Source organism: Falco peregrinus, chromosome 9 (assembly GCF_023634155.1).
Source record: "Falco peregrinus isolate bFalPer1 chromosome 9, bFalPer1.pri, whole genome shotgun sequence".
Lineage (NCBI taxonomy): Eukaryota > Metazoa > Chordata > Aves > Falconiformes > Falconidae > Falco > Falco peregrinus.
Genome location: NC_073729.1, coordinates 37,341,503 through 37,367,985, shown reverse-complemented (window position 1 = coordinate 37,367,985; position 26,483 = coordinate 37,341,503). Strand labels below are relative to the sequence as shown.

Genomic DNA, 26,483 nt, shown 5'->3' with positions numbered 1-26,483 from the left:
TGGCATGTGTATGTAAATAAGCAAACCTTGAAATCTTTCGATGTTTTACAGTAGCTTCTCCACTGTGAATTCTCAGTTGTTGAGGATGATTAAAGTTCATATAATTTATGGAGCCTTCTGCCTTTAAAAACAATAAACCGAAAGACTTTCTGATGTGTTTGTTTCTTTAGAAAGATCTCTGCCTTGGCTTTTGAGAAGCATACTTGGACGAGTCTCTTGGAAAACAGGTGGAAATGGAATACTGGCAGCTGAAACGTGTGGGACTTGCCCAGCACCGTCACTGGTGGTTCTGTGAGCTGTGCCACAGCTCTGCTTGAGCTCTGCAAACAGCTGCTGGTAACCTGCTGCTGGAAGCTCCGTTCCACTTCCTAAAGCCATGCTGTGCAGGTGCTGAGCTTTGGTTCAGGTTTGTGTCCCTTTGACAGTTTAAGGTCTCTCAGCATCACCCCTGAGACAAATTCTTAGTCTGAATTTTCATTTCACTTTTACTCCATTGGTGTCCAAGGAGTATATACCACGTACCTTCATTGCCTAGCGCAGCGAGAGGTGTGGGAGCAGCAAGGAGCATGGGCATGGGAGCTGAGAGCTGCCCTGTCTGGCCTTCTCGCCCCAGCCCCTGTTGGTTACTCTCCAAGTAATTCAAACACTGATCTCAAAAAGAGAATTTAGCATTTGCTGACCCTTAATCCCAGCTTCACAATTACTCCACTGCCACCAGCCCAGCTGTTGTTCGTCAAGATGAAGTGGTTTAAACCACAGTGCGGTTTGTTTGTTTTCTGTGGTTGCTTTTCCCCCCCCCCCTCTTAAGTTGAAGTATGAAATAAATTTTCCTGGAATAGGAATAGTCATTTTCAAAACTGTGCTTGCCAGGAGGAAAATTGCTCTCCATTCCACATGGATACCCCTCTGGTGCTGACTGGTGTGTGCTGAAATGCTCACAATCAAGAGAACTGAGCATTAGGTCAAATTCAAACTTCATAATGATGGCACAAGAGATGTGTCAGAAGGGAGCCCCCTAGGGCGTCCTGCTCCAGACACTTCAGCATCGCTTTCTGCAGTCACACTCCTCTTGAAACATCCTAGTTTATGTTTATTTGTGGTCACTTGAGACGTACTTGTTGAGGGGTCCTTGCTTGGTGGTGGTGGCAGGTAGTCTACTTATCTTGAGAGCAGTCCAAGACAAACTGTTGTGCAATACAGCATGGTGGGTGTTGCTCTCCCTTATTTTGCCAAGGCATGAGTGTGCTTGGTGCCTTTAGAAACAGAAAAACAACTGCATGTCTGCAAAAGACTTTTAACCAGAATGTTCGAAGTTTTGCTCCTGAGCAGCTCATGTGTCTTGTGTTTGGAGGTTACTAAATGAACAGCTGGTTTTATTTTTCAAAATGGGGAGGAGGGGGCACTTACACACTTTCAGGCCCCTTTCACCAATTTGGCATGTTTTCAGGTAATATATACCAGAATATCAAGTGATCCCTGTTGGCTGGATACAGTCAGTTCAGCTATCTGACATCAATAAAAGCACCATAGTTGGATACTCTGAGTTAGACACACAAGAGGGGTTATATTCCAGCTGCCTGAACTGAACACTCTGTTCTCCTGGAGCTGTCAGAGCCCTGGATAGGTCTAGCATGGCCTGAAGTACCTCTGGTAGGCTAGTTCTGCATGAACTGCACAGGACTTATCGTCAGACATACTTATAGTCAAAGAAAAGGTATCTGGAATCACCGTGTCTTTTGTGTCTTGTCTTGAAGCCATATTTGGTTCACCATGTGGCCATAGAAAATCTGGCATACAGTGCTGGGCAGAAAGGGCGAGCTTGGCAGGAGCACGGCTGTGGAATATGTGGGCAGTCATTCATCTTAATTTGTGCAGCTTTATATGGATACTAATTCCTTGGTCTGTACTCAGATGAGAATAATACTGCATTGTTCTATCTTATTGTAATTTCCCCCTTAGTAATATCAAATTCATTTCTAATCAAGACTGCTGGGTACAAGCCAAAGCAAGGTATGCCATGGCATGCATCGCTAAAAAAACCCTTCGGAGGCTGGGTGCCTCTCTCAGGTGAGCTAATGTACTTAGTGTGCATGCATGCTATAAATGCTGTGTCCTGATGTTTGATTTCTACGTAACTATAGAAACAATTACAGCAGTTTAATGCCCTGACCTCTTCCCTTTCATTGACTCATGGCGATTCAGCATTGGAATGAATCTTGGTTTTTTAGGAGCTCAGTCAACTGTTTATGTTTTCTTGTAACTCCAATTAAATGTCAGCTGCATTCGACAGCGTTTGAAGCTAACAAGCTGAAGAGCTCCTTTCGGAGGCAATCCTTCACAAGACACACAGAAGAACCAATGTTTTGTGGACTCTGCACTGAAACTCTTTGCAGGAATTGGGGAACTTCTGTTAACTTCATAGTCATGGTGTGATTTTAAAGAACCTGCATTTTCAGAGTTGAAGGGCTTGAGATGTTAATGGTTGTCTTAACGTGCTGAGATTAGGTCTGAAGTCTAAATGTTACTTGAACAACATTTTCCAGAAGTATGTAACTTCAGCAATTGGCTTCACCCTTGGTCTGAGATGACTTAAGAGTCGTACAGCTACTCTTTCTTTGTTTTGCAGCTCTGCCCTTACTGAAGTGTTTTATTCTTTTTCTCTTCTCCATGTGCATTTTGCTTTGAGAATCAGTAATTTTTGTCGAGATCCCTTTGCACCCCTCTCACCTTCTCTCCCACGTCCAGCCAGCTCTGTGCTGGCCGCTGCCAGGACAGCGGTCAGAGGGGGCAGCGGTGGCGGCGAGTGGGCAGTGGGCAGCCAAGCTGCTGGTGTGCAGCACAAATCCCAGCCTCTCCAAGGGACTTTGAAATTCATAAAGCAACATGAGTAACTTATTTTAAATATTTCCTCTTCCAGGTGGCCGTTGGACTCATTACTATGGCATCTATGAGTAGAAAATTGGGAATTTAAGAAGCAGAATTTTCAAAAGCTAGAAGCTTACGTCCTGGTGAGTTCAATGCATTCCTGGCTGGTTTTCATGTTCAAAGGGGCATTTTTTACTTGTATACTGGAGGGGGTCACCCCCCCACCCCCCCCAAGTCTCTAACCAGTAAGCACGAAACAGATAACAGAAGTATAAGGGCTATCATTAATGCGATACTTTCATTATTTTGACTGTCACTATTTTCCCTATATATTTTTTATAGGTGGTTACAAATTTTTTACCTGCTATGCTATCGATTAAATAATGTCTCACTATACTATCAATTAAATAAGGTATATGTTCACAAAATATGTAAACAGAAACATGGCCTGGAGACTATTGGTTTCTTATTTGGCTTTTTTTTTTTTTTTTTGACACAAAACTTTCTATGATTCTAGTAAGTCAAAAGAGTTTTTTGAAACCGGCTAGCGTATTCATGCATGATCATAAATAGTAATAAAACTGTTTGAGAAGTCTCTAGATTTTAAGTGCTGTTGCGCACCTCCATGTTCATGGGCACAAGGCAGAATGACTGACAGTCATTGCCTCTGAAAATCATGTCTTTGAGCAAGTATAAATCTACACATAGAGACGCTTAACCTTTTCCTACATAAGTTTTGATCCTGTGCAGAGATTTCACCTATGCAGTCCCTGGATGCAGTACTTCCTATAAAGGCAAGGTAGAATTTCGTATCTTTTCTTAGCCCAAGTTATCTTTTTTTCAGCAGCTTCTTTAAGGTAGGTAATGGCATCTCTTTATTCAGAAGTGGCAACATAAAAATATGTTGTTTGCTGTAAAGATGGGTTCCATAACTTGTTCTTGTGGTTTATAGTGAAGTTGGGTCTTAATTTTTGAAGCCTAGTTGATATTTTGAAGCCTAGGGATATTACTGAGCATTGGCTTCTGTATGGGGAGGCACATTTTGGCATGTTTCTGCAGGGTTAAGCTCATATGCCATCTGCGGGGGACGTAGTTATGAGGGCTGGGTTCATGGCCTCTGCCATGTGTTAACATCTTCAGTAGTTTCACAGAAACCTCTTTCACACTGAACAAATAATTAGGTAAAAGACCCAGTGGTGAGAATTCGACTATCTAACCAAAAGAGTAAAGGGACATCTTTAGGTCTGAAAACAGGATGTATAGAATTATTTTGTGTGCTTTTAACTGTAAAAGCTTGTGTGATGCGAGCTGTGGATAAGATTTAGTTGTGCGAGAACTCTGTTTTCAAATACACCCGTATTCATGAGGGCAGGGGGAGGAAGTTCTCCCTGCCGGAGCAGAGATTGCATCCAGCTGTATGGAAATCAGTCCCTGACTTCCACATTCTGGCTGTACTTCTGACCTCATAATTCCTTTTCTGTCTTCTCACTGTCATATCTGCACTAATATAAAGAGAAATGGAAATCTCCCCAGACATCTGACTTATGGCATTGAAATGCCCACAGTTTCGAGATTAAAACCAGACAGTGTGGAGCAAAGGAGAGGGAAAAGCTGTGGTTACTGCTGCGGAGACGAAGAGTTATCGGAGTAAGAACATACAATTGTAGCAATGGTCTTAATATATTATCCACCTGCAAAGGCTGATCCACTGAGGGAGAAACCAGCTCAAAAATCACAATGAAATCTTAGGCTTTTCTGGACATGGCTTCAGCAGTAAGTGGCAGGCAAGTGAGCAGCTTAACAGAAGTCGTTAACAGAGCTGAACCCTCTGCTCTGCCTGAGAGCGGTATAAAGTGCGGGCAGGGCAGGCGTGGGTTGCCCTGCAAGTGAGCTTCTGGGGGGGGGGAAAGATGGGACCTGGGTCTCCCCCAGGCCAGAGGTAGTGCTGAAGGTGGTGTGCTGTAAGGTGGTCATCTCTGACTGCCTGAAGTGCTGGGGTGGTGGAGTGCCACACTGAAGGTGCCACTAGAAATCCCAGGACCCCCCACAACTCACAGTGCCGGTAGTACTTCAGCAAGCAGATTTTCAGTCTGTAATGCCTGTAAGTGCAATATTTGGTTTGTCATGATGTGATGTGCCAGCCTTCTCAGGGTGTCTGTGTCAACATTAATCAGTTGCGATTGTGGCAGTCATTGGGTCTGCGAAGCAAAAGTTTGTGAGAAGCAAAAGCCCATAAAAGAAAGCAATGCCAAGTGAAAGTTTTATGTAACTGTGATGTAGCTCTTATTTATTTTACTTCTCTTCTGGCTTGGAAGGTGTATGATTTAAAGTTTTTATATTTTATTTATTTAACTGAAAAAATGTGTGTGTGTGTGTGTGTGTGAGAATTGTGCAAAGTTTAGCTATCTCTTGTGAAAATAGAAAGTGTGGAATATGTTCTGTCACTGGTAATAAAATGTTCCCTTTGACTTGGCCCTAATGTTTGTAAATGTTTCATTTCAAGTACTCTAGGAAAAGCAAAAGGAGTAAAAAAAAAAAGCTTCTTCACTAACTTGCTGGGCAGGAACAGGAGGAAGGGACGGTGACTTTGCTCACTCTTACACAAACAGGTAGCCTCAGCAGAATTTTGTCATTGCAAGGCAAATTTTTTTAAAAAGTATTATCCAGAGCAGGTTGTTTCATAATCATGGGTTTGCTAGATTCAAAGAGAAACAGACATTCTCTTTAATGCACATATTGCACAAGGATTCAGAGTGTTTCCCAAAAAGAAAACCTGCAGGAAAGCCAATATCGAGGCTGTTACTGTGGCTGTTACCACTACCTTGCCAAAAAACCCACTTTGCTGGCTTATTCCAGGAACTTAAATAGCTCTTTTTGGCTACTGCCTTATTGACATGATAGTATTACCTGAGGACCATTATTTCAAAGTATCCCAAAATGAAAAATGTCTTTTGATTCCTTATAAAACTTCAGCTGTTTCTTCTGTCAGCTGATGCAGTGTTCATGACTCCCTGGACTCGCAGAAAAAAATTGCTGTAATTGTCATCCATTTCTGTTCCCAATCTTAAGGCACTTTTCTTTTGTGTGTTTATCAGCACATCTTTTTGTTTTCTGATACAATTTTATATTCTGCTGTTCTTTTCAAATTCTGATTTCAAAACAGCAAGGATGGAATTATTATGTCACGCAGTAATACCTTGAACAGATTTACTTTATGCTTTTTGTAATGAAGAAGTTTGAAGCGTAGGGTTTCCAAGAACTTGGCTTTTCAGATGTACCGAAAATGAGGAAAAAGTTTGTGTTAATTATGCATAGATCAGAAAATGCTACCTTGATAAAATAAAAATATTTTGCAGAAATATATTAATTGCAATGAACTCTTTCCAAAACACTAACAGGTTTTGATGACTTCTTGCCTTGGTTTTGTGCCTTTTTTGGAACAGTGACACTAAACGGTTGGCTCTTTTGTTGTTGTTGTTGATTTTGTGGGTTTTTTCCCCTCTCTCTCTCCAAAATGAGGGTCTCGGGGAAAACGTCTTTTTGCTAGAATATATCCTTCTTTTTGTGTAGAAAATAGCTTCTCAGTGCGAACTGGTGCAATACTCTTACCATGTAACAGGTGTCAACAGCAGCTCAGAATTATTTCAGATTAATCACTACAACTAACATCTTTAAGCTAAAAAAGGCTGGTAAGGGAGAAGATGGTTTGGGCTTTGAACTTCAGGTTCAAATGACTAGTTCTTTTGATGCAGTGTTTCATGTCTCATGCCATGAGCTTGGTTTCTGAAAAGCCCTTATTGTTTAATTGTGGTGTTTTGACCTAAAGATCAGGCAATGCAGTGTGACCTCTGTGAAACAGCGATCTGTGGCAGCTACCCATGCTTAGAGAGCAAGCGGGAAAGATACAATCTCAAATACGTTCTAGTTTGGCTAACGGTCGGAAAAGGAAGTTGTCTATAAATACTGAGAAAAGAGGGGGGAAAAAATCCATCTTGAACAAAAGTAAAGAAAATAATCTCAGAGCTGGTGCATTCAGAGCTGAGACTGGTCTTCCTCCTTCTGCCAGCTCCTTGCATGCCTCTTTTAAGATTTTCCTCCAAGAAACAGATCTGCAATGGGAACTCCTGCTAGTGGTGTTTCTTTGTCAGTCTCTGCAGCTCTGATGCACCTTCAGACCGTAAGGGACATGGAGCACTGTTGTTCTCTTGATTCTTCAGGGTGCATTTAGTTTCTTTACTTTTCTTCCAACGCCACTTAATTTTTGTGATTAAGGACTAATCTACCCGTGTGATGTCTGTGTATAATTCCCCAGAGCAGGACTCAATAGTCTCAGACAAGGTCAGACACTTTACCCCCACGGTAAGCAGAGAGAAGCAGTCATGGCCTAACCAGCTCTTCTCAGTCATTTTCTTGCTTTTCCCTGGCTGCCTATGTTTTGTCAGGGTATCTCTCTACCTAATCCTTAGGAACGGTGTATATAAGTTAATAGCTCATCCATACATCACCCCACTTGCAATCTCCACAAACAGACTCTTTAAAGCATGTAATCATACACATAAACAAAAACACGATGACACCTTGCTCAAAAAAAGGTGGAGGTTTAACTTCAGCCCTTGGTACTGGAAGAGCTGAGTCCCAGAAAGCTGGCCCTTCCCCTGGAGCCCCCTCCTTGGTGCCACCCAAGACCTTGAGCTCTGCAAGGAGGATAAGAGCCCCAGAAGTGCTTACCCCGAGGGGCAGCTCTGGCCCCAGTGGGGGGGGTGGGAAGCCACCCAAGGAACGCGTGTGAGCTACCCAGAAGGGTGGGTTGCTGCCCTGGTGCTGCCTCTCCCTCTTCTCACGGTGCCGCGAGTGGGCTGCCTGCACGATGGTCCCACGCTTGTTCCAGTGGCTTGGATGATGCAAATAGCAGAGGACGTGCCCCCCGCTTTGGGGTGTCACAGGTGAGCCAGGAGCCCGGCTCTACAAACAGATGCCACATCTGCCGGGAAGTTTGCACCTGAAAACCATCTTAAAGGAGTGGTGCTTTCTCCTGGAAACACTTAGGTAGTTACATGTGTAAGTGCTACCAGATGGACATGCAATTATTTGACAGTTGTGTAACACTTTATTTCTGATCACAGAATCACATGTGTCATCTTAAAGTCATGCTGGGGTCCAATTGTTTTATTTTGCACTGATGGTAGTGGGTGAAAAAGTAAGAAGTCACTTAAGTGAAGAGGTGGATATCTGTTTGGGTTTTTTAAATTCTTTTTGGACCAAAAGGAGTTGATTTTGCTTCTTAAGGATTTTTTTCTCTTTTTTTAGGAAAAGTTCAATAAGAAACAGTGTTAGCTGGGATGCAGCATGCATATTCTCTCCTCAGGGTTACTGATGAGCAATCCAGGTAGACTACAGCTGATCATAGTTCTCCATAACAAATAATAGCAACGTGCAAGTAATTATTTACTGAGAGAAGCACGAAGAAACATAGTGTCTATTAAAACTGCATGTAAGAGCCTGGATCTAATGAAGACAAGGCAATTACACCGGAAAGTGCTTCTGCATGCTTTGTATAGGTTATGAAGTAAAGCATGCGCCTATGTTAATGTCTTAGCTCAGACCAAGAGTACACTTTTGAAGATCTCCTGACAGATCCAATTTCTCACTTCTGGGTTTTTGTTGCAGCCCACTGGGTTTCTTACAAGTAAAGCCGCACCCCAAGGTGCTCTCTGGGAGCCCACCTAATGCACTCACTACCTGCTTGGCATGGCACCAGGTTAGAGCAGGACTAAACTAAAACCTCTGCAAAGTGCATGTTGTCGATGTTAGCTTCTCAAGTCTGGACTGTGCTGCTCCATAGATCTGATGCTACTGAGCTGCATAACAATCCGTAGCTGTTGCAGCTTTACTAAGAGTTTCCACCTACGCTACTAGCATCTAGTCTTGCTGTATTTGAGTTCATCTTGAAGCAATATCGCAAACTGTTAAATCATCATCACTCTGAAACTGAATAGGCTATTGGTAGAGTTGTGTATGTGATTGTTATTCATGTGAATGTCTAATGTGAATTTCTTAAATCCAGGCAAGTTTCGCTGTTGCTTGTTCCCTGGAAACAATTGTAATGAAATAAAAAGGCCCTTTATATAAATTTTCCTTATTTCTGTCAACAGCGTTGTTAAAAGCTCTGCTAACTATTCCAATCTGTCCCTAAGTTCTCAGAAGGACCATATGTATTCTGCTTAGTTCTATGTTTTATTTATGCAATCTTTCCACATTGTTTTAATTTGTTTCAGAATCACAGAAGCATTTAGGTTGGAAAAGACATTTAAGATCATCAAGTTCAACTATGAACCCAGCACTGCCAAGCCCACCACTAAACCATGTCCCCAAGCACCACATCTATGCATCTTTTAAACACCCCCAGGGACAGGACTCAACTGTCTCCCCAGGCAGCCTGTGCCAGTGCTTGGCCACCCTTTTAGAGAAGAACTTTTTCCTTGTGCCCGATCTGAACCTCCCTGGTGCAGCTTGAGGCCGTTTCCTCTTGTCCTGTCGCCTGTTACCTGGGAGCAGAGACCGACCCCCCTGCCCACAGCCCCTGCCAGGCACCTGTGGGGAGCAACAAGGTCCCCCCTGAGCCCCCTCCTCTCCAGGCTGAGCCCCCCCAGCCACCCCCCATCAGCCTTGTGCCCCAGCCCCCTGCCCAGCTCTGAACATGCTCCAGCCCCTCAGCATCCCCCCTGCAGCGAGGGGCCCAATCCCGCACACAGGGTTCCAGATGCGGCTGCACCAGTGCCCAGTGCAGGTCACTGCCCTGGCCTTGCTGGCCACACTGTTTTGGACACAAGCCAGGATGCTGTTGGCCTCCCTGGCCACCTGGTCACACTGCTGGCTCACGTTCAGCCGGCTGCCAGCCATCACCCCAAGGTCCTTTTCTGCTGGGCAGCTTTCCAGCCACTCTTAGAAGAGAAAAGAGAATAGAAGTGAGAAGAATATTTTCAGTTGGAAGGCTCCTACAATGATTAACTAGTCCAGCTGCCTGACCACTTCAGGGATGATTAAAAGTTCAAGCATAGTAGTAAGGGCATTGTCCAAATGCCAGCCCGTACAGGCAGAGGATTGATAAATATATTGAACAGCACTGGCCCTAGGACTGAGCCCTAAGGAGCACTGCTAGTGACCAGTTGCCATCTAGATGTAACCCCATTCTCTACAAGTCTTTGGGCCCTGCCCTTCAGCCAGTTCTTCACCCAGTGGACTTGCTCATCTCACAGTTGGACACCTTGTCCAGAAGAATGCTGTGAAGGACTATATCAGAAGCCTTACTAAAATCCAGAAAAACAACATCCACTGCCTTGCCTTAAGCCACTAGGTGGGTAACCGTATTACAGAAGGATATCAGATCAGTTAAACAGGACTCTCTCTCTGTGAACCCTTGCTGACTGTTGTTGACAATTGCATTATTCTTTAAATGCCTTTCAACAGTACCCAATATAATCTTCTCCATATTTTTTCCAGAAACTGAGGTTAGACTAACAGGTCTGTAGTTTCCTGGGTCTTCCATGATGGCCCTTCTTGTAAATTGGGATAACACTGGCTAGCTTCCAGTCAGCGGGGACATCCCTACACTCACAAAAAGGAAGCCTGGGCTGCCATTCAGCGAGGCCTGGACAGGCTGGAGAGCTGGCTGGAGAGGAATCTCATGAAGTTCAACCAAGGCAAGTGCAGGGTCCTGTCCCTGGGGAGGGAAAGCCCCACGCACCGGCACAGGATGGACTGACCTGCTGGGCGGCAGCTCTACGGAGAAGGTACTGGGAGTGCTGGTGGGCAGCAAGTTGCCCATGGGCCAGCAGTGTGCCCTCGTGGCCAAGGGGCCAGTGGCACCCTGGGGTGCATGAGGAGGAGTGTGGCCAGCAGGTCGGGGGAGGTGATCCTCCCCTTCTCTGCCCTGGGGAGGCACATCTGGAGTGCTGTGTCTGGTGCTGGGCTCCCCAGTTCCAGAGGGAGCTACTGGAGAGGGGCCAGTGGAGGCTACAAAGATGATGAGGGGATGGAGCATCTCCCCTGTGAGGAAAGGCTGAGACAGCTGGGCCTGTCCAGCCTGGGGAGGACTGAAAGGAGACCTTATCAATGCCTACAGATCCCTTCAGGGCGAGTGCCAAGAGGACGGGGCCAGGCTCTTCTCAGCGGTGCCCAGCGACAGGACACGGGGCAACGGGCACAAGCTGCAGGACAGGAGGTTCCATCCGAATACGAGGAAAAACGTCTTGATGTGCGGGTGCCAGAGCGCTGGGACAGGCTGCCCGGAGGGGCTGCGGAGTCTCCTTCCCTGGGACATTCCAAACGCACCTGGACGCGCCTGTGCAGCCAGCCCGAGGTGACCCTGCTTCAGCAGGGCTTGGGCTGGGTGCTCTCCAGGGGTCCCTTCCCACCCCCACCCCTCTGGGGTTCTGTGAGATGGATAGTCATTGTTCCCTCAGTCGTGGTACTCCAACTCAGCAGATGAGGAAGCCCAAGGTCTATCAGTATTATTAAAAACTGAAGCAAAAAAAGCATTGAATAATATAAATCCACTCTTACCGTCAGTTAAGCTGTAGGGGATGAAGGGAGTAACAAAACTCCTTTCTTCTAGTGTGGGAAACTATTCTCTTGACATATCAGACTGATTGCTTTGGCGACTGTACATCCTGTGATAGAGGAGGAGTTTAAAATGGCAAGTAATTGGGGAGAAAATGGTAAGAGTGGATTTATTTGAGGAAATTATGCTATTGGCATGGCTTTTCACTCACTGTCTGAGCCAGGCTCAGGGAAGGGGTGGGGAAAAGTACTGTTTGCAAGCAGTTGCAATTGTTGCCCATGAGAATCAAAATGTCCTTGATTTGCCTGCTGAATTTTTCCATGAGTAAAATGGGATCAAGCAATGTTCTTTCTCCAGACTGCTTTCTATTTTACTGTACGTCCCCGCAGAGGAACACCACAACTACAGATGGAGTGCTGCTCCAGCGCTCCTGAAGGACGTTATCTCAAAAGCCTGGACTCAGATTTTAAGAAGGTAAAATGTTTTTGCATGGAAACTGGTATACAGCACTTTCCCCATCTTGAGAGCAAGTTGAGCTGCCATGTTGCCATAGGCAGAACTTTCTCTTCCTACTCACAGTCCTGCTGGCTGTACCTGCAACCTTCTTGACCACAGGAAGGTGTGGGGAGCTCATGGTAAGCTGGTTAGCTGCTGTGACTGCTGTCTCCTCTTCTCTCACTGCAGTCCTTTCTGGAGTTTCTTTCTCAGAACAGGACTCTGCATTTTGTAAAGATAACCCACCTCCTTTGCTCTTACCTGCACTCCTTCACGTTTTGCTGTACTGCTAATCATGCTATGCCTTTGTGCTCAGCTTTCTAAGACCATCTTGGGTGGAACTTGTATCAATTTTTTCTCCTCTGTCCCTCTCCACCTATCATGCTTTAGTTTCCCAGTTTACTCATTTTAAAACAAACCAAAACCAAACAACTCTCCCGCAACAAATATGGCCAGTCTTACAATTCACCATTTCTATCTGCATTTGATTCTACTTTCATTACTGGCCATTTTAAACTAATTTAGTGTCCCACCATTGGTTTTGTATGGTTCTAGTTTCTTAATCACTATCTTGGTACCTTGCTGCATTCCTTTTGGAACTCTGGCTGTATTAGATGGGCACTACTGCTTTGAGAATAATCTTACATATATAATCTTTTGTCACTAGGTTGCAAAATGCTTCACAAAGAGAAGTCAGCATCATTACAAATAGGGAAAAGGAGAGAGAGTGGTGAAGTGACCTTTATATGGAAATGCAGTGATGGAAACAGGCAAGATTTGCTGATTCCTAACCACTTTCCGTGCAGCTACAGATATGAACTCTGAGTCCCATGAACAGAAACTCCACAAACCCACATGTAACTAATTAGTATGAATCTCAAAGTTGCCTGCATGCTCTGGTTTTCCTCTACAAAACAAAGCAGTTTGTGTGTTAGGGTTAAGTCTGTTAACGACTCAGTCCCCTCCTGAATGCTTTGACGGAAGAGTATGATGGCTTAGGTCTGGTTACATGCAATAGAAAGGACTGAGGAGACAGCAAACAAGTAATCCTTACTCATTTGGTCTCCTCCAGTGGAGGTATGAGGTTTGGTTTTCAAGATGCATGGTTGCTGTGCTGGATGACAGTGTAACAGTGCTACCATTTGAACATACACAGTGGGAAAAAAATCCATCAACATATCTAAAGAGTGGCTACAATTTGCAGCTGTGCAGTTTTTCTGCTGGCAAATTGCAAATTAAATGAAATGAAAACTGCATGGCACAATTCCCTACATGCAAGTACAAACTGGAGCTAATCCATCAGTTTCTAGGAGTTCTTTGGCTCTGACAGAAGATAGCAGAGACCGGGGTATGCACCTATTGCTGGCCTTCAGCTGGAAGTACGCAGGATCAAAGAAATCATGTGGAATAAGGACGGGAATGTGGAATACTGCTGTAATTCTGGATATTTGTTCTTATTTCAACTATTTCAATTTTTTTTTTCATCTTTGTGCTTTGGTTTTTCTTTTAATAGCTCTGGGAAAGGTTCTGGTTTCTTTCTTTCCCTTGGGCAAGGAGAAAGGCAGAGGAATGTAATGACCTTTAATGCCTCCCTAGGATCTCTGCAGTGCCTCTGGGGCTGGCAGGCAGAAATGCGATGGTAAAAACTTCATTTGTTCAGACCCGTATAGGCATTTTCAGCAGCAGCCTCCCTGGCCGATTGCGCAGGCGGCTGACCAGAACTCTGTGCCAGTGCCAGACTGGGACAGGCCACTGCAACTACAAATCGGGGTCCTAGTGGGGACACAGCTTCTAGTGAAAAAAAAAAAAAAATAAAAAATTCCAGTCTCATTGGGTTTGGATGAAAATTATCTTTATTATAATTATTATATTTATAAAATAATGTATTAACATATAGTAATATATTATATATTTAACAACAACAATAATAATAATAATATAAAAACATTCATACCGTATGCAAATGGTGGTCATCAGAATACTTTAAGAACTTGAGAATTTACATGATGTGTAGAGGTAGAAGCTACTCACCTCAACTGAAACATAACTGTCTTTGTGATGAAACCACAAATCTCTTGCTCGATGAGCTGCCTAGTAGCCTGAAGGTGCTTGCAGGGGTAGTGGGCACCGCAGTTCCCTCCTCTTACGGGTTTAACAACGGGGATGGAGCAGCCCCTTGCAGCTGTATCTTCTGAGTCTCCACCATGTAGGTAAGTGGAACCAATTGGATCTTCCAAGTTGTAGCGTTTGATTAGTGGTAATCTAGACATTTCTTTACTAATGTGTAGAAGCATATGCTACTTTTAGATGTATTTTCTTTGTACCTTCAGAAAGAGAAAGAAATTCATTTAGGAAATGAGATCATGACCAACTGGCTACAAAAGAAAGAGGAGGCTTCCAGGATAAAGTTTCTAAGTAAGTAGAAGGGTATGGGTTGAATAGAATTAGTGTTATGTTTTGTAGAAAAAAAGCACACATTCAGGAAGAATTTATTTCCCAAATACGCAAAACAGGCTGTAGATCTACCTCGCTTAAATAACAGATCTTGGTTTAAGAAAAATCTGCTGAATGAAAATAGATCATCTTTACGGTGGGGAGGTGCAGAACAGAGCCCTGGTCCGAGCCGCGCCTTTCCCTGCCCTGTTTGCCTCTTTCTGATCACCTGCTGTTTATTCAAGAGACCTTACACCCAGTGTTACTGACTTCTACCTCTTTCGGTCTGATTTAATTTTGAAATATTGGTTGTGAAACTGATTCATTTATGCATTGATTCTACTTTTTGAGTACTTTGGAACTTTGTTAATGCAAATTTAAAAGTAAATGCTGCAACAAAAGCCATTCAGAGGGAGGTGAGGCAGGTGTTTGTGACTTGGACAGTTTTGTTGAGTCCTGGGCTATTTACTGTTCCTTTAGAGACAACCAACACTTCTGAAAGACTAAACGTGCAAGGTTAGGGACATTGTAGTTACTGAGAGAACCTGAAGTTATACCCCCCGAAAAGCCTCAAAATCAAGCAGCAGAGTAGACTAACTTTAGAGATTGCACTATTGAGTCATTGTTTTACTTTAAGTTGTATCTGATGTGCTTTGGACTCTGTGATACCTGATCACGGCTCTTCTGGCATTTCTTTTTCTGCTTGCACTTCATCATGTAACTTCACGTTCCTTTTAGACAAGCTTTCCTTCATCTTACTTGCCAAGTTCAAATTGACACACTTCCCATGTTTAAGTCCTGATGTTTACTAAATACATTCATATAAAGACTGGAGTTATCTGAACCAGTAATCTCAGCCAAGGTGAATTCCCAGACTCCCTGCACAAGGGCAGTGGGAGCTGGGCTGCTTGCAGGGAGACGCTTGCCCACCCGGGAGCACACTGTGCCCACAGCAATTGTCTCCCATAAAGATGTGCCACCATCAAGCAGAGAGTCTCCCGCTGGGGCACTGGCTGATGGGCAAAGCCCAGGCTGCTGCAGGCAGGGATCGCAGCGGGCAGGGCAGGCAGGCAGTGGGCAGGGTAGGGCAGGCAGGGCAGGGTGGGCAGGGCAGGCAGGGCAGGCAGGGCAGGGCAGGTAGTAGCTGTCCACTTCAGCACCACTGCTGCATGTCTCTCACCAGGGCACTTGCCCTAAGACAGCACCAAGCTAGTACAACCCCCAAAATTTTAAATAATAACATATTAATAAGTTGATGATTTAAAAAATAATTTCCTAAGAAAACCCTGTGTGTTTAATCCTAACAGTTTTGGAGATGCAAGAATGGGATTTAGTGCAGACCACAGATCCTGGCGTGCACCGACTCATTTGTTTGAGACTTGAATAGCTTATTTGAAGTGAATGAAATGGCTGCAGTGATAACGTATAGATAGGTCACAGTAATGGCAGTAAACAACACAGTGCCTTAGCCTTTAATCTATTTAATCTTTTTTAGGGGAAGAGGTAGGAAGGAGGGAGAAATGGACAAAGGAAATGTCCTTCCTGGCCCAGCAGGCAGTTTATCACATCCTAGAGTCTAAATCGCTAAGGAATAAGTTTTGGATGGTTGGGAGCATGCATCCCTCTGCAAAGCACTGCAACTTCTGCAGCTTTGAGTCTGCTACAGCAGAAGACATCTCATGTCATCTTAGAGAAAAACAGATGTACAAGTATCTGATGTAGTCACTTTCTTTATTAGATACAACTGGCAACAACTATTTCAAAATATTTGTCTTGTAATGTTCTGCTTATTCAATTAAAATATTTTGAAAGAAAGTGCTAATAATGACAGGATTTGAGCTTTGAGATAAATGTTTTTTCTCTTTAGTTATGTTGCATTTTAAGAATTAACAAAACTATTTTCCATCAAGAAGGGAGAGAAAATGAACAACTTTGTTATTCAAAGAAGTATGAGCTGGAAGGTGTTTCAAGTTAACTGGAACAAAGATGAACAATGTCCTGACTGCAGGTTGATGCCACCACCCGAGGAGGCACTCTTCTGTCGCAGAGGGGAATGAAGGGGCTGGCAGGTGAGAACTGGCCTGTGAAGGCTTGTAACTCTGTGAAAGAACTAATATCAGGGAAAAAGCAAAAGCTCTGTTGCAAATGACACTGTCTTGAAACAAACCAACAGTACTGGTAGCACTACTGAAGTAGACCCTAAATGCTAACTGACTTTGCTTCACCGGGTAAAGCAAACACCTCAAGAAATCTGTCCAGTGCTTCACAGCAGCACATCTAGGTGGTGGGAAGCACCTGAACTAGCGCTGTGCTGGGGTGGTGGCCACCCTCAGAGCTGCCCTGCACTGGACTGCTGAGGTACCCAAATGATCTTAAAAAAGGGGAAGGATTTGTGAATAAATTCGATGAACGGATTCAGCATTCCTGCTTGGCTACACCGTGAGCTGACAGTGAAGACCATTTTCCAAAACGTAAGCCTCCTTCTGTGTCTCTGCCAATAACTAGTGAGCCTGTGCATGCTTTTAATTGTTAGTTTAGAATGGTTTGAAACCTATGCATGAGCTGACAGTGGTCTGCAGACTATTAGCGTGCTTAGAGCAGAGAGTGCAAACCTGATGAATCCAAATACCCTGGGATTGTAGCCCCACTGCTAGAGATATTTAGTACGGTACTGTGATGGGGTTTTTTTGCTCCATAATCATACCTCATTCGTCTTGCTCTGCAGGGATCCCAAGGTAAGGTGCACGTACAGCTTGCTGCAACAGATTGGCTCTTCAGAATGGACAGCCTGACCAGCTGCTATGCGCAGCACAGGGCAAAATCCAGAGCTCCATCTTCTCTACTTTTGCTGCCTATTTGAGTCAACAAGCAGCTGATTATGATATCTAAAAATGGTGCGTCTGCACTATGTACTGGTGTGTCCCCCACTGCGCATGACGGGTAGGTGACATCTGTTCTTATGGTAAGTGGGAAGACAGAAATCTGGACTCCCATCCTTAGGAAATCAGTCACTGTGGCTTTTTTTAATTTGATGGTTTGTTTTAAAAAATGCTCAGAAGTGGTTTGTCACGAGCTATGGAACAGTTTGATGTCCTACTGACCCCTGTTTTGGATTTTTTTTTCCCCAGTAACAAAAAATTAGGGTCGATTTCTGTTGTGTTGCCCAAAATGTCCTCTCATTGTATTTGTCTTATCTATACTCTTAACATTCAGACTACACCCAATATGGACAGCCCTTCTCACTGCCTGTAGAAGGAAAACCAGCTTCTTAGCAGCTTACAGCCTGTTCAGACCAATCTCTTCTTTGCAGTGCCCAACTTTCTTTCAGTAGAAAAAATCAAGTTTACAGGCATCCTAGCCAAGCTTCCTGTGTTGAGAGCGTGTGTTTGTACCTCCACATGCCCTTCTGCTGGTGCGATACCTAAACATTTCGAGGAAAAAGAAACTCCAGCTGTAAACTGAACTGCACTACTTGTATGCTATTGCTTGGCACGTTTCTTTAAAAGGGGTTGCTAAAGCCAGCAGCATTGGTGCAGACCGAGCTATTGGTGTCAGCCACCAGCTACAATCTGTTAGTGGTTTTGAACCACAGAATTTCTTAGAACAGAAAAGGAACTCATGAACAATTCTGGTTAGCATGAACTAGGTCATCAGACCTTTTCCCTGGCTTGGATGCAGATAATAGAAGTGATTATGATTGGTCCTTGGTTTCATAACAGTGTCAGTCTGGACCAACTTATTAAGGTAAGAGATGTCAATCTGCATCAGGGCTAAGCTAAGGGCCACGACTCATTAATGTGAGTTTGCTAGTCCATGCAGGTAACTGTCAGCATTTACTGCCAGCAAGTTGAGGGAGGTGACGTTCCCCTTCTACTCCACTCTGATGAGACCCCCAGCTGCAGCGCTGCATCCAGCCTGGGGGCCCCAGCATAAGGACAAGGACTTGGAGTCACAGAGGAGGCCACAGAGATGATCAGAGAGGTGCTCCAGCCCTCTTCCCAAAAGGAGATGCAGGCAGACCCTGTAACTGCAGTTACCATGGGGAGCAAGTCTCTGTATAACCAGGTTTGCAACAAACACATTGCAAGAATGCATATTTAAAGTTATGGGAAAATTGCACCGCAGTAAATATTCAAGATAAATTTGTAATTCCTATTTAACATCAAAACAGAAAACTAAAATTTTTCAATGTGTGTGTGCCACAAACCCTTCCCTAGAATTATGTGAAACACAGACTTTACATTTCTCTGGCAAAAAAGGGTAAAAAAAATCAATATGTGATAAAGCAAATTACAACAGAAATTTTAGGTAAAGTAACACATATAGGCATTCCTTTCTGCTGCCTAAACCCTTCAGCACTTTTGTGTAAGGTATGCACCGTGTGAGAGTCAGTGCATTCCATTAAGGAAGTGTTGAAAGGCAGGATTTTTTATAACAGCATGGTATTTTGACGTTGCCATCTTCTTTCTTTTTGCCGAGCCTGCCAGTGAGTTTTGCCTCCACAGAATATAATTTTCAATGAATTGGAATTGTCTGTGAAAATTCTTGCCACAACATTTCCCTCTAGCTCCTTTCCAGAAGCTTTAGACTGTAAAGTTCTAATGTCATATTAAAACAGAAGCACAGTTATAAATGTCTACTGGGTTTGCAGATTGTTAAGATCTCACACCTATTTCCCTTAATACATTGCTTTTTTTTTTTCATCTTGCACTTTCACCGCAGGCATACTTTCCAAACTTGCTTTGCAGATACAACTTGCTTCAGTTTTCAATTAACATTGTGGTGCATTGTTGGATAAAATAGTGTCCCACATCAATTTGAATAGGATTTGCTCATTGGGCTGTGCTGGCAAAACTCTAAGTTCACTTCTTAAGCGCCGATCTGAAAGAACAGCAAAACCCCAACCCCGAGGCCAAACACCTGCCAGGGCTGATGCGATAGGGATGGGGCCAGGGAGAGTCAGGACGGGCTTCTGCCTACAAAAAGACTTGGAAAGGTGTTGGCTTTGGTTGTAAGGCAGACAAGCCTAGACCCTGAAAAAATGTTTTTATTTTTTTAAACAATGAAATAATTAAAATAATTTGAAACATCATAATATAAATTATATTATAGTAATTATTACTTTTAAAAACACTTGTTTAAATGTTGTACAATATATTACTGAAGCCAGTTATCCCATCTGGAGTGTGTAAAGTCAAGCACATGTGTCTGTTTTTGCAAGACATGGGCTGTAATTTACAACTTGGATTTCTAGAGCTGTGCTCCCACACAGAAAACACCGTCAAGAGGTCCCTCATGCCACAAACCCACGGGGAGGATTGTCTGCATTGCAGTGAGAGGTCCAGTGAGTTACAGGTTTCAGCCTCTGAAAATGAGACTTTAGAAAATGGGATTTAGAAGTTTTGAAATCTGATAACAAGCTGTTACGTTACATCGGCAATAGAAATACAAAACCATGACTGTAACAGTTGACTATGGTAAACACATAAGGATTGAATTTTCAGGTTATTAAAAAACAATGCTTATTTAAGATCCTTTCTGAATTAGGTACATTATATTTTGCATTTTTGACAGGGATGTGAGAATTCCATTTCTGTCAGGACTTAATTACATGTCAAAGATTGAGGAGGGCTGCAACACTGGTAAAATCTGGCCCTGGAAGTTTGTGAAGCTAGAGTTTTTTAAAAGTGTTTTCTCTTTTTGATTTAGGAGCTGAAACAGCTTTCTCTGTCAGCAAGGGTTTTGTTTCTTCAGCTTCATGGAAAATCTAGAAAAGCCAGAGTTGCTAATCAGGCAAGTATGATTTTACTTGCAGGTTCTTTTTTTGCAAGATGTATTATTCAAAACACACAGATATTTCTATTTCTTTAACAGACCAATTTGATGTTTCAAACTTCCATGAGATTTTCAAAAAAAGCATGACACCCAAGCAAAAAGCACAAGGTACTTTCAACAGTCATATAAGACTTCAATTGCTTTTATACACACAGAAAGTGGAAGGAGCAAAAGGCAACTTCAGGTGTCACCCCTAAAATCTGTAGGGCTTTCTGTCCTGCCTTACCTCAGGGAAAAGTCTTTGCAAATTCTTACCCGCCTGATACGGAGAGTTATAAGCCAAGGGAAGGAATACAGATAAATAATACCAGCACAATTATAGGCAATTTATTTTTCCTTGGTGTAAACAAAATAATGTGGAATAGGCTGGAATGCAAGCCAGGATTTGCTTCTGCTTGTGGATGTCACCAGCAGTTATATTAGGGTTGGTGTTACCATGGCCATCAGGCCTTAAGGACCGGAGAGGGCTTGGAGTGCCTCATACGTGGGCCTATAGGGAGACAAAAATTAAAAAAAACAGATGATGCTCTGAAAAAAGGAATTATACCTGATTTGTTTTCTTACGTAATTTTTGCAAAGTCTCTAGTAAATTAAAGGATTCCTTGCCACTTGCAGACCATTCTTGCCTTTTGGAACATGTTTTGTCACACCTTATAATACTTTTGATAAAAAGGGATAAAATCAGTCTTCCCAGGAGGAAGGATATAGGAAGCGTTTGCATGAAGAAGACAGCAGGACAGGGCATGCCTGCCATCATCTTGGCAGTGCTAAGGAAACCAGCAGGGAGCAAGAGGTCTTGCTCATAGAAGGCGAGCAAAGGCTGTCACTCTCAGGATTTTTCTCTCTCTCAAGGAAGATCCATCCCCATTTCTGGTCTGTTCTCAAGCTAGCACAGATCATTGCTGCTGCCTGCTGCCCTGAGGCTGCACACCTCCTGGGGCAGAGGCCTCTTGCCTTTGGAAAGCAATCTGAACAATAATGGAAATAAAGAGTTCTTCTCTCTGCTCAATCAATATTAAAATAATTTTATAAAATGGAAGAGGTTCAAACATTTTCAGTATGAAAGCACAGTGACAGAATACAAATACCACAGAGAAATACATGATAGGCTCCAGACTTCTTGTGAGTGTAATATCCTCCATGAGGCTGTAGCTGCTAGCAGCCGCTGAAATGTTACAGGCTCAGAAATCTGTAAAATATATTAGCTGGCAATATGTCCTTGATATCCTCAGAAGTACTTGCCAGAAGCTTATTTCAGATCTAAGTCTGTTTCAAGCATTTTAAAAGCTAATTCACCTTTTGAGCATAGGCTACATGTAAATTTCCACTACGAACCTGCAATGCCGAAGAGCCAATTTCGTATCGATTCAGATACATGTGGCAGTTCAAGCCTTCCAATTTAATTCTCATTTTATTGGTGTTTTATTCCTCATTCATTCCTGAGTTACCTTACCACAGAAGTTTTATTTGTGTTTGTTCAAGTAGGTTTTTTCCCGTGCCAGAAGTCTAAGATGGATAGGTATGCCACTTTGTTTTCTTTAGGAAAATATCTGGAGCTTCCGCACTTGTACTCGGCACGTTTAGCAGTCAGTGTTTGGATCAACGCTTGGATTGCATCCCTGACTCTTGTCTTGGACAACCAAGCAAGCTATTGATGTCCTTTGATTTTCACTACTAAGCAATTTTGTCCAGTGGGTGACATAACTTCTGTGGTATTTCTGGAAAGAAGCTTTCTTCAGAAATCACTCTTTTTAAAGGAATTACTTTGTCCTTTCCTAAATATTTCTTGTGTTATACTTCCATTAATCAGCTAACAATCTTCAAATTCAGAATACAAAGCAATCTCTATTTTCTCTCATCTGTTGTGAGGCCATATTATGGCATAAATAGCATCCAATTACATTAGTGCTGGGAAACACGTTATAGCTTAATTACAAAAATAACATGGGAATCATGTCATTGATAAGGCATATGGAAATGGAATTGTTAAATGTCATCTTGGGAGGTTTTCTAGGAACAGTGGAAATAGCTGGCTTTATTAACTGGCATACAGAAAAAGAAGAACTAGCCCGCTTAAAACCATAAGGATGCAGTTATCCATCCTCCCCTCCCTCCGTCACTGCTTCCTAGCAAAATGGATCCCATTTTATACAAAAGCACACAAAACACTGCCGACTGGGATTTATTTAGGAATTGCTGATTCATATTCACTTACTGAGGTGTGGGATCTAATACTTGAAAAAAGCCACCCATCCTCCAGTTTTGTTATGTGCAGTAAGGATTTTACTTTTCTCACGTAACTTGCTTTGCTAAGGGCGATGCACAACGCCTGTTTATGCAATGCAGTCTCAGATAATTTGTACATTTGTGAGGAGCTCATTTTGGCTTAAGACAAACAACCTCTTCCATGGATGTCAACAGCAAGAAGCAACAAGTGATGGGGAGCTCAGGGTAAGGAACTGTCATGGGAAGGCTGTAACTGGAGGACTTGTAGGTTATACTGGTGTCACCACCAGCATCCTCACCTAAGAAGTTACCTGCTCCTATGCTAGGCAAGCTATTAAAATGGAGAGCATATATTTCAGCTCTGAAATGTTAGAGTGAGCTAAACACAAGCCAAACAGAGCACTTGGAACCAAAGCAAGGAATGTGCATAGGACAGCAACTGTTTTCAGCAGGAGACCAGCAGGCACTGGCACCCTGTAAAGTAGGATTGCTGGAGCTCTGTGAGGTCGTGCTCAAACTTTGAATTTCACCCTAAGTAGCATTTAAATATTTCTTCCTGTGCCTCCCACCCCCTCCTCATTGCACGCCAATAGGTCTCAAAATTCTCTCCTGGAGTGCTATTGTCAGCACCTTTTTTTTTTTTCCTGTTTCTCTCCCTCTCTTGCTTTTCTTTATTTTTAAATAAAAATTCATCAATGTTTTCTGTGGACCCTGTGCCCTCTTCTTCCTTGCTTCCCCAAGAAAGCAAACAACCCCCCAAAATGCTAGTCTCAGCTATGCCTGCAGAGTCTACCTGGGAACTGGATTACAGCCAGTCTCATCACTGGTCCCCCCGCTGGAGGAGGGGGATCCTGGGCTGTCCTCTTACAGCAGCTGTATGTTCCTGTTGTGTACGCTATGAGCAAAGGGAGTAGGGGAGTCTGCAGGTCTAGCGCTAATCATGTGAATTTGACCATGGCCCAGCAATCCTCTCTCACTACTCTTTCGGTAGCTCTGGAGCCAGGTGGTCCCACAGCCCCAGCTAACCCAAGTTAGCCTGGAGGACCCCTGAGCACGTGCCTGGGCTGAGAGAATCTGCAGCAGTGAGCTGCCAGCAGTGGGCATGGCTCAGTGACATTAGTGCCCCCGAGCGCACTAATAGGGCTTAATGGCCCTGACCAGGCTCACCTGGGACTCCCACCCCCAGGTCCCATTTCAGCTTCAGCCTGGTGGTTCGGTCCTTCCTTGAGCTGTTCCGGAGCAGTACCCGTCTCCTGCATTGACCCTGGACATGTGCTACAGGCAGCTGGTCTCCTTGACACCTCCCCTTGAAGGTGGGTTCCCATCTCCTGGATGAGCTTTAGGTGCATGTTACAGTCCTTCCTTCTGCTCCCTGCTGGGCTCCCTGGGTGGAGCCTGGGCCTGGGTCATTGCTCTCCTTCTCCTGGGCTGTTGATGGATCCCGTCAGCAGCCCCTGGTTCTGGCTGCGCCGCTGAGACCCCGTGGGACCGTGCTTTGCTGCTGAAGGCATGGTGTGCACTGGGGTCACCGCTGGCTTCTAGCTTGTCCACCTCCTGCAGAAACCCCAGTTTTGCTGTTTCCTGATGCATCCTGTGGCAAAGTCCTGATTTTGGAGTTCCATTTAATCATGGCTGGCTTTGCATTCCCATGGTGTTACAAGCTGCCTTCTGGCTTGTGTTTGAATGGAGCATGAGCCTGGAACAGCTGTTTTGGGATGGGAAACAGAAAACCAAGGATAAAATAGATGTTTTCTAAACATTCACTCTAGCCTTGGCAGTGAGTTGTGACATGGAACTAAATTGCAGGATGGCAGCCATAGCAGAAGACATCTCAGATGTTTTGTATTTCAGTTGTTTTGAAGTTCATTCTCTCTAAAGCACGCTTGGTTTATCTCCAGTTCATGCTGCTACTGTAAATGGAGCAAGGGTTCAAACAACATGCCTCCTCAGCTACAACGGCAGAGCTCAGAAGCAGCAGCTGGTCAGACTGTTGCTGCAGCAGCAGCTGTAGCGAGGTCAGGTGCTGTGGGCTCTGAGCTCCCTGACCCTCTGCTAGATAGTACCCGTGGAGCTGAGCTTGCAGGATGTAGCGCTTGATTGCTAACAAGTTGGCTGAGTTAGTCCAAACCATCTCCCCCAGTGGTTTCAAGCAATGCGATTACCTGGTGTAGCTGAGGAGTGCTGGCAGGGTCACGCAGCCTGCCCCAGCTGCCGTGGGGAGGAAGGAGGGGATGCCTGAGGTAAAGAGGCATCGCACCTCAAGCTCTACATGTCTGTATGCAGTGTGTAGCTGCAGCACTTGACTAAAGTTGATGAAGTAAAACATATTAAAAATGTTTTTCCAAATGATGAAAGATCAGTCGATTATGTAAACTGGAAGAGGTGAAGGAAGGAAAGCAATGGTATTAAAGAAATACAGAAGGTAACTTGGATGTGCCCTGAGAACTGAACTGATACTTGCAGTTTTCAGTGTTGTTGATAAGCAAAGGCAGGTATGATAAAGGGATTGAAGTATGGAAAAGGCTTAAACCCCCCCCAACAATAATAATAATAATAATAATAATAATAATAATAATAATAAATAAACCCAACAAAACCAAATGAAGGAAGAAAGCAAAACTGAATGGCAAGAGGAGCAATGCTCAGACACAGAGTATAGAGTAGAATTGCAACCCAGGCAGATAGCGTCCTAAATAAGGAGGCATTAAGTTGTCTGGGCAGATAATGGTCAATTGGTCTAGCTTAAAATTTATGAAGGGAAATGGTTGTGATAATTAGAGACCAGTAGGGTAAAATGCAGTCTAAATCTGAAAAAGACAGTCTTTTCATAAAATAACTCTTTTGACTGTGAAATGATTAAGCTCAGCTCTACCCAGTTACATTTCTAGTCTTAAAACATTCTTCTGTTATGATATTTAGTTGTTTGCTATGTAATTAAGAATGCACATGTTTTTCTACTCAGCTTTTTAAAATGAGTATTTTATAGCACATTCTGTATGTTTTCAGCTAGAATATAATATAAATATCAGTGTGTTCTACAACTCGAACCAAGTTTGTAGGAAATCAATGTAATACTTATTCAAATTAAGACAGTATTCAATGTATTGCCTGTCTGCTAGCGATAGAAGCAGCAGATGCCCCAGTTTAATTCTTAGTGACTAGGAAAGAAATATTCATAGTGCAGAATAGCATGCTGTGGGAAAGTTAAAACAGAGACAGTCATTGCTTCCTGATGCTATGAATGTGACTTAGCAGCCTCAGCGTCTCTCTGACATTCACCCCTGCTGCAGTGCCCCTCGAAGGGCATGTGATGTTTGGAATTCACTAATATCTTCTACCCTGCGTGCCAGTAACTCAAACCCAGATGAAACCTTGTGTTCTTACAACAATGTAAGGGAGGGCAATATAAAGTCTCTTTGTTAGGCTTATTATTTTCCTCAGTTTGGTATATTTTAAAAGCAGTGGAGATTTTTCTGGGAGAAAACTAATGAGAATCTGTTTCCTCTTAACTCATTGCAAGTGTTATTTAAAATAACCTTGACTGTACACAAACCATTCCTTTGTGTGCAATGCAAATCCCAGAATCGCAGTTCTCATCTCTGGCTTTTCAGTGCCATAGTTAAAAAGAAGCAGCCAATTTAGAGGACTCATCTGAAAGACTCTAAGTCTCCTTTACTGGGAAGACTTGTGAAAATAAGACACTTTTCCAGAATGTTATTTTAACCTTCTGCATTTTGGAGAGCGTGAGCATGTCAAAACAGCAGCACTGCCTTTCTTTTCAAAGCTCATTTGGGCATACTAGTTCACCTGGTGCTATTTTGTTTTGCTTATACTGTGGGGTATGTAAGAGGAATTCAGAAATTTGGTTGAGGAAGAGGACTTGAATGACATGAAGTTGCTTTTGGATGCTTGTAACTGATGTAGGAATGAGGACTGAGGACTTAAGATATATCTGGGCAATCTGCAACAGTTTGTCTGGTGCCTGATACCCATCTGAGCTCGCCGTGGGTGCGCATCCCTGCTCTGCATGATGCACACGGCTCTGTGCTGCGTTCCACCAAGGATGGGG

General features: G+C 43.5%; 2 long non-coding RNA genes across 3 annotated transcripts; both read left to right on the top strand.

The window, feature by feature from the left end:
• Nucleotides 1–2,739: 2,739 nt before the first annotated feature.
• On the top strand, nt 2,740–9,548 carry LOC129785187 (uncharacterized). Its single transcript, XR_008748837.1, has 3 exons — nt 2,740–3,008; nt 8,173–8,251; nt 9,141–9,548. It is a non-coding gene; the product is annotated as an uncharacterized LOC129785187 (long non-coding RNA).
• On the top strand, nt 9,549–24,971 carry LOC129785186 (uncharacterized). 2 transcript variants are annotated; one of them, XR_008748836.1, is made up of 5 exons: nt 9,549–11,899; nt 12,588–14,130; nt 14,251–14,335; nt 16,299–16,422; nt 17,079–24,971. It is a non-coding gene; the product is annotated as an uncharacterized LOC129785186 (long non-coding RNA). The 2 variants fall into 2 exon arrangements; XR_008748835.1 differs by having other exon boundaries at nt 12,588–14,335.
• The last annotated feature ends 1,512 nt before the right edge of the window (nt 24,972–26,483 follow it).